At 36.4% G+C, this 9,174-nt stretch overlaps 1 pseudogene; it reads left to right on the top strand.

Annotated features, from left to right (window-relative positions):
• The window catches only part of LOC100456223 (chromobox protein homolog 1-like), an 83,211-nt pseudogene extending 74,307 nt beyond the window's left edge, over nt 1–8,904 (top strand).
• The last annotated feature ends 270 nt before the right edge of the window (nt 8,905–9,174 follow it).

Raw genomic sequence — 9,174 nt, forward strand, 5'->3', positions numbered from 1 at the left:
GGAACTATTTATCATTATTTTTACTTAGTTGACTATTGAATAATATATTATATATAGTCTATTCACCCTCCCCACATATGAACATATGTTGTTTCCCATTTTTCTGATTACAAACTGTGCTGCAAAAAATACACTTGACCATGTGCGCTTTTATCATATTGAAATTTATTCTCAGGATAAATTCCTAGAAGTGGAGATTGCTGGATCAATTGGGAGTTTTGTTAGACATGCAAATTCACTTCCATATTAGTTCTATGAGTGCACCTCTTCACCGCAAGTGTATGAGTGCCAGTATCATCACAGATGTACTGAGAGAATATATTATTATTTTAGGTTTCATGTATTAAACATTTCACATATCTGATAGGTAGGCAATAAATGGTGTTTTGTGTATTTTTAGACTTTTATGATTTCCATTTCCCTGCTGAGATTCCTCAGGTGTTCATGTATGCTGCCCACCTTTGCTTTCAAAAATGTTAAACATACATTAACATTAGTTTTTTACATGAGTTTTTTACAGCCACTATTTGATAGTTCAAAGATCTGGGTCATCTCTGAGTTGTTCTGTTGATTTCTTTGTTTCTATACTGTATGTATGTATATCTATACCTATATATGTGTGTATATCTGTGTTTCCCACTTTTTTGTATGCCTTTTTTTTTGCAGATAGAATTTTCCAACGATTTTACCTACCACATAATCTCTCTCAAGTGCTTTACTTACAATATGATATTAAAAATCCCTCAATCAAGTGGTGATATCTATGCCCATCTCATTGAATGTAGGTGTATTTGTGGCTGCCTTGAACAAAAGGGTATGACCAAAGTAGTACAAGTAGTACTATGTGAACTCTGGGGCTAAATTTTAAAATATCTTGCAATTCTTTCTTATTTTCCTGAGACTATAAGGTAAAACTTAAGCCTATGAATTAAAATAAAGATAGAACAATTGGCCGGGCGCGGTGGCTCATGCCTGTAATCCCAGCACTTTAGGAGGCCGAGGCGGGTGGATCATGAGGTCAGAAGATGGAGACCATCCTGGCTAACACGATGAAACCCCGTCTCTACTAAAAAAATACAAAAAATTAGCCGGGCGTGGTGGCGGGTGCCTGTAGTCCCAGCTACTCTGGAGGCTGGGGCAGGAGAATGGCGTGAACTCAGGAGGCGGAGCCTGCAGTGAGCCGAGATCACGCCACTGCACTCCAGCCTGGGTGACAGAGCAAGACTCCGTCCCCAAAAAAAAAAAAAAAAAAAAAGATAGAACAATTATGAATATATCTGCCCCAAATAACATACTAGCTACTTTTATAAAACAAAAACTGAAGGAGATTCCTGGAAACTAGCAATAACCATATTAAAAACAGAAAACTTTAACACATCACTCTTGCTATGAGGCAGGCTAAATAGACATGAAAAGATATAACAAAAAAATGGTGTAACAGTTATGATTATGTATTTCTAACTTTATGCCCTAATAATGAAAAATGCAACTTCTCATGTGAGTGCAAAACATCTGAAACAGTGAACTTATATTAGATCACAAAGACAACATAAGTGAATAGAAACATTGCAAACAACATTCTGATCACATTGTAATAAAATTAATTTTATATTTACAGAACAATTGAGCAGAAAGTACTGAGAGTTAGTACATAACTCATTTCCTCCAGCCCATAGTTTCCCTTATTTTTAAATATGTTTTATTGTTGTTATATATTTGATACAACTGATGAGCCAGTATTTAAATATTATTATTAACTAAAGTCCATAGTAATTATTTTAAAATAAAGGTTTTTAAATAAGCACAATCAGAAATGACAACGGTCACATTACTGTAGATCCCACAGACATACAAAAGATCCTCACAGATCATTATGAACACTTCTATACATACAAAATAAAAATCTAGGGGAAATTAAAAAACTGTGGAAACTACAACCTTCTAAGAATAAACCTGGAAAATACTAAATTCTTGAGCAGACTAATACCAAATTTTGTAAATAGATCAGTTTAGCTTCCCAGTATATGAAGCAGCATGTAGAAGAGAAAGAATGGCCTGGAGGGACAAAGAAAGAATGGAATCAATAAGGAAACTGTGAGCAATTTTGTGGCATTAAAACAAGTCTGGTGAGAAGAGCCAAGATGGCCAAGTAGATGCAGCCAGGATGAGCATCTCCCACTGAGAGACCATATCATCAAGAAGACTGGGACACTGCAATCAGATCTTCAAAGAGAAGGCATTGAGAGTAGACAGAGGGAGGATACAGACCATGGACTGACTGGAGAGGAAGCTGAGAACCCTGCAAGGTACTTCCTAGCACCAGGACTGATTCCTGGCCTCCCAGGAGCCCCTGGAGGGGGAGTGAGTTAAATAGGAGAGCATTGGCCCACAGTCTCCACAGACTTTTGAAACCCAAGCTGCAGGATACCCCATGATCACCACAAACATCTGAGCTGGAGGCAAGAGCTGCTTGGAAAGGTGGCAAGGATAGACCTCCAGCCTGAGTGAAACTCATGGGAACAGCTGCAGTGGAGCACAGCCAGGAACACCTATCACCCAAGGCTTGCTATGTTCCTCTAGATGGCTTTGGTCTTTGGTTGACTGTCAGACCTAGAAAGAGCACAGTTGTCTTGCACAGGGGATGGGGCCAGTCTATGTGAGCACCGCTGTGTCTGCTGTCCTCTACTGGGATCCCTGCCTGGTCATGGCCACTTGCAGCATGGCTTCAGATGCCCAGCCAGCATATTTCACAGTGGCCACCACAATAGTTCCTTTGCCAGCAAACAAAACCATCAGATAGCTTCTGCAGACAAGTCCCCACCATCATGCACCTGCCCACAGGTTCCTGCCAATACGCTCAACCGAAGCCTCTCACCACTGCTTTGCTGGAATACACTTACCCACCACTCACCCTCTGCTTTGCTGGAACACATGCTTGCATGGATCTTGCTTCCACTGCCCCACCCCCACTGGTACATGCACACATGACAGTATACCCTGCTTCCACTGTCTCAACAAAGTGCTTTTGCTGGCACCTACCATCTGAGTGTTGCTGCCAGTGACCAGGAACACCTCAGACCCTGCAGTGCAGCAGGTGCTTAACTTAGAGGGTCCAGAGAACAAAGATGGGCCTGGCTCCACTGCCAGGCTGAGAACACACAGCCCAGGAGTGTTGAGCTGAGTCTTTACCCCCTAAAATCATCCAGTAATGGAGCCCATTGACTGTTCCCAACTTATACCACAGTTAAATCCTAAAGGGCATCAAATAATATAAAAAACAAAAAGCCACATCAAAGGACAGAAACTTAAAAATAAAAGGGATATCAGCTCACACAGATGACAAAGAACCAGTGCAATAACTCTGGCAACTCAAAAAGCCAGAGTGTCTTCTTCCCAATGACTGCACTAGCTTACCAGGAATATTTCTTAACCAGGCTGAAATGACTCCAATGACAAACATATAATTCCAAATCTGGAAGACAACAAAGATAATTGAGATTCAGTAGAAAGTTGAAACCTAATGCAAGAAATGTAAAGAATCCAATAAAATGATACAGGAGCTGAAAGACAAAATAGCCATTTTAAGAAAGAATCAAACTTATCTGATACAGCTGAAAAACTGATTACAAGAATTTTATAGAAGAATCAAGAATTAACATGAGAATACATCAAGATGAGAAAAGGATCTTAGGGCAAAGAACAGTTCTCCAAATCACACATCAGACAAAAAAAGTAGAAAGAAGAATGAAAAAAAACTTTTGAAAATAATAGGATTATAGAAAGAAACAAAATGTACAACTCACTAGTATTACTGCAGAGAGGAAGGGAGAGCAAACAACTTGGAAAACATATTTGAGGATATTGTCCAAGAAAATTTCCCCCTCACTGAAGAGGACAACATTCAAACTCATGAAATTCAGAGAACCACTGTGAGATACCATGCAAGATGACCATCCCTAGACCCACAGCCATCATATCTCTAAGATAAATGCAAAAGAAAAAAATCTTAAAGGCAACTTTAAGGTGCAGGTCACCTACAAGAGAACCCCCAAGTGAGATTATCCCCAGGGATGCAAGTATGGTTCAATGTATGAAAATCAATCAATATGATACACCATACCAATAAAATATAAATGAAAACCTAAGGTAATTTTAATTGATGCTGAAAAAGCATTTGAAAAAATTCAACATCCCTTTATGATAAAAACCCTAAAAAAACTTGGGTCTATAAAGAAAATACCTCAACATAATAAAAGCCACATAACTAGTGTGATACAGAATGGGGAAAAACTGAAATCCTTTCTCCTCTAAAATCTGGAACACAAGGATGCCCACTCACACCACTGTTATTAAACATAGTAATAGAGGTCCTAGCTAGAGCAATTAAACAAAAGAAATAAATAAAGGGTATCTAAATTGGAAAGGAAGATGTTAAATTATCCTTGTTTGTGATGATATGATCTTATATTTTTAAAAATCTAATGAGTTCACAAAATACTATTAGAAATGATAAAAAAAAATTAGTAAAGTTGCAGGATACAAGTCAACATACAAAAGTCAATAGCATTTCTTTACGCCAACAGTGAACAATATGAAATCAAAAACAAGAAAATAATCTAATTTACAATAGCTAAGTATAAAATAAAATGTATATGAATTGACTCAACCAAAGAAGTTAACAGTCTCTACAATGCAAACTATAAGACATGGACTAAATAAATTAATGAGAAATCCAAAAATGTAAAAAAAAAAAAAAAATACGAGCATGGATTGAAAGAATCAATATTGTTAAAAATGTCCTTAGTATCCAAAGCAATCTACAGGTTTAATGCAATTCCTATCAAAATACCAATGACAGTCTTCACAAAAATAGAAAAAAAATCTAACATTTATATGGAACAACAAAAGACCCAGAATCGTGAAAGCTCTTCTGAGAAAAAAGAACAAAACTGAAGGAATCACATTTACGGTATAACTTCAAGTTATACTACAGAGCTGTAACAAACAAATGAATGATACTAGCATAAAAACTGACACTTATACTCATGGAACAGAATAAAGAACCCAGAAACAAATCCACACATCTACAACAAACTCATCTTTTACAAAGATACCAAGAACATACATTGAAGAAAGAACAGTCTCTTCATTAAATGGTGTGGGAAAAACTGGATATTCATATGCAAAAGAATGAAACTAAAACTCTGCCTTTCACCATGTAAAAAACAATCTAATCAAAATGGATTAAAGACTTAAATATAAGACCTCAAGTTATGATACGACTAAAAAAAGATATTGAGGAAACTCTCCAGGACATTGTTCTGGGCAAAGATTTCTTGAGGAGTACCCTACAAGAACTGGCAAAAAGCAAAAGGCAGGAAACCAAATCAAAAATGAACAAATGAGATCAAAGCAAGTTAAAAAGCTTCCACACTGCAAAAGAAACAATCAACAAAGTGAAAAGACAACCAACAGAATAAGAGAAAATATTTTCAAACTATCATTCTGACAAGGAATTCATAACTAAAATATATGTTTACTGTGAAAAAGAGAAGCTCAAACAACTCTACAGAAAAAAATCAAATAATCTGTTTAAAAAATGGGCAAAAGATCTGAATAGACATTTCTTAAAATAAGACATAGAAATTATAAACAGACACATAAAGGGTGCTAAACATCACTGATCATCAGATAAATGCAAATTAAAACTACAGTGAGATATAATTTCACCCCAGTTGAAATGGCTTTCATCCAAAAGACAGGCAATAATGAATTCTGGCAAGAATGTGGAGAAAAAGGAAACATAGTATACTGTTGGTGGGAGTGTAAATTGATACAATCACTATGGAGAACAGTTTGGAGGTTCCTGGAATATAAAAATAAAACTGTTACATGATCCAGAAATCCAATGCTTGTTATATACCCAAAAAGAAGTGAATCAGTACATTGAATAGATATCTGCATTCCCGTGTTTATTGCAGCACTATTCCAAAAAGCCAAGCTTTCAAAGCATTCTAGGCGTCCATCAACAGATGAATGGATTAAAAAAAAAACGTAGTATATATACACAATGGAGTACTATTCAGTCATTAAAAAATGAGACCCTGCAAAACATGGATGGAATTAGAGGTCATTATGTTAAGTGAAATAAGCCAGACACAAAAAGCAAACTTTGCATGTTTTCTCTTATTTACAGCAGCTAAAAATTAAAACAATTGAATTTACAGAGATATAGAGTAACAGTTACCAGAGGCTGGGAAGGATAGCTAGGGAGAGGGTGAAGTGGAGATAATTAGTAGGTACCAAAATATATTAATAGCTTGATAGAATGAATGAAATCTAGTATTTGATAGCACAATAGGATGACTACAGTTAATAATTTATTGTACATTTCACAATAGGGTGACTATACTTAATAATTTATTGTACATTTCAAAATAACTAAAAAGTTATATTGTTTGTAACACAAACAAAGGATAAATGCTTGAGGTGATATTTTGATACACAATGGGGTATGAAGATTCTTTATTTATCCTGATGTGATTACTATGCATTGTATGCCTGTATCAAAAATCTCATGTACTCCATAAATATTTATACCTACAATGTACCCATAAAAATTAAAAACTAAAAATAAAAACTCCAGCCACATTATAAGTATTTTTATCACAACTTATTTGCAAATGTGTTGTATTTCCAATGTGTTGATGAAATCTGAGTGAAAAGAAAGAAAAAGTTAATAGCACAATTGCTTTTAAAAAGCAGATAAAGTAATTTAAAATATTATATAAATGATAAAATAAGAATATACTCATCTAAGCATCTAGTATATTTAATTGTGGCAGAACATTTACTGAATTTGTATGTGGCTTAAAGAACTAGAAATGTCCGTATAACATAGTTTTACGTGTAACATATTGACAAGAATCAAAGGGATAAAAAAAAAAAAAAAAAAACCCCAATTACCTAGTCAGATTATATTGTGTTTACAGAACTCCGTTGGGTATTATCAGTAGTATCTGTCAGGAGAGAATAAGAGGTAAGAACAGGTTTGCTATCATGCAGGAGTTTCCTGGTTAAGTCAACAAAGATAAGTAGCACACCACCAACAAAAAACAAAAAACAAAAAACAAAAAAGAAGAAATAAGATGATGTGAAATGCAACTAAATGTTACTCTGTTAGTAACATTTACTTTGTCAATTGTATTACTGTCTCTGACTGCTTATCAAGAATTGGTAAAATCATAGAACTATGAGCTAGGTTCATGCTTTTTAATGTCATAAGTCTAGAGGGTTCAGAGATAAAAGTCTTCCTGGTCCTTTTCAATGTGATAGAGAGAGAGATTCAATCAAGAGAGAAAGATGTGGCTGGAGAACATTACCATCACTCATACTGGACAAATGTTCCACTAAACTGAGCACTGTCTTGTCTGTCTTTTGAAAGATTACAATATAGCAAAAAAGATAAATATTTACATAAATGATTATTTTCAAGGTATGATGTGAAGTTCAAATAAAATGTGATTTCCAAAAACATAAGATTAAATCCAACTGCAGAAAAGTCTTCATATTTAAGCTAGTTGTTTGAAAATGACTAATAGATGAGAGAATTTTTTTGATATACAAAATAAATCATAATAAAATACATCAAGCTAAATAATCCCATGGCAATATTTAGAGAATAGTGAATTATAGAGTGTGGAAAGTTTTGAGAAATGAGTAAGGAAATGTGGCTTAAGTTTCATAGTGGATATCAAAGGGCTATATGTGGGAGATTTTTGAAACAGAAGAGTGATATAAATTAATATGTACTTTATTTTTTATTTTGAATACTTTATTATTTTTGTGGGTACATAGTGGGAATATATATTTACATGGGGTACATGAGAAATATATACATAGGGTACATGAGATGTTTTGATACAGGAATGCAATGTGAAATAAGCACATCATGGAGAATGGGGTATCCATTCCCGCAAGCATTTATCCTTTGAGTTACAAGTAATCCAGTTATATTCCTTAAGTTATTTTAAAATATACAATCATCATTGATGATAATCACCCTATGGTGCTATGAAAGAGCACGGGTATTATATATTTTAGATAAAAATGTTTTTGTTAGGATAAAAGATAGATGAAAGGGGCTCAGAAGAGGAGACAGTGGTTGTCCAGGGCCTGCGGTTCACCGCCTCAGTGAAGGGCTCCATCGCAACCACCAGGTTTGCTGCTTTCCTGGGCGCCAGTCCCCAGCGAGCCCCACACCAAGCCAGCAGCATGGCATCGATTCTTCTCTGGCTCTTGGGTGCTGCTTTGAGCAGCGTCACCCTTTCAGCATCACCAGAAAGCTGGCAGGTACCATGGGGAAAAATTTAAACAAGAAAAAAATGTGGTAGAGGTGCCGAATGAGGAGGAGGAGTGTGTGGTGGAAGAAGTTCTCCACTGTTGTGTGGTAAAGGGTAAAGTGGGATAGCCACTAAAGTGGAAGGGTTTCTCAGATGAGGATGACAAACACAGGGGGAGCCAGATGAGAACCTCATTGCTGAGTTTCTGCAGTCACAGAAAACAGCACAAGACAGATGAGTCAGAGGGAGGCAAGCACAAAGCTGTTTCTGATTCTGAAGTTAAAGGAGAGGAGGTCAAACCTAAGAAGAAGAAGTAAGTCAGAAAAGCCAAGAGTCTTTGCCCTGGGTTTTGAGTCACAGAGGATTATTGGAGCTACTGACTCCAGTGGAGAGACAGCCCATGTTCCTGATGAAATGGAAAGCCTCCGATGAGGCTGACCTGGCTTGTGCCAAGGAAGCCAACGTCAAGTGCTCACAGGTTGACATATCCTTATGTGAGGAAAGGCCAGTGTGGTATTTCTACCCCTCAGAGGATGATAACAAGAATGATGACCAGAATTAATCCTTCTGAATACCAGCTTCTGTGACATCTGACCGTGGGTTTCAAGAGGGAAGGGAAAGAGTTCTACTTGTCTTGACACCATGGAAGGGACTTGAGAAGATGTCCCTTGAAGAGTAAGTATAGCTTTCTGTGTCCTGCAGCAACACAAGTGCTTTAACATCCTTCGGAGCTATATAGTGTGCACATATGGAAGGGGAATGGGATAAATGTTTCAAGGCAACCGGTTTTGCACTTTGCTGAGAAAAACAAAGGGTCTTCAATGATGAACAA

Source organism: Pongo abelii, chromosome 2 (genome assembly GCF_028885655.2).
Source record: "Pongo abelii isolate AG06213 chromosome 2, NHGRI_mPonAbe1-v2.0_pri, whole genome shotgun sequence".
Lineage (NCBI taxonomy): Eukaryota > Metazoa > Chordata > Mammalia > Primates > Hominidae > Pongo > Pongo abelii.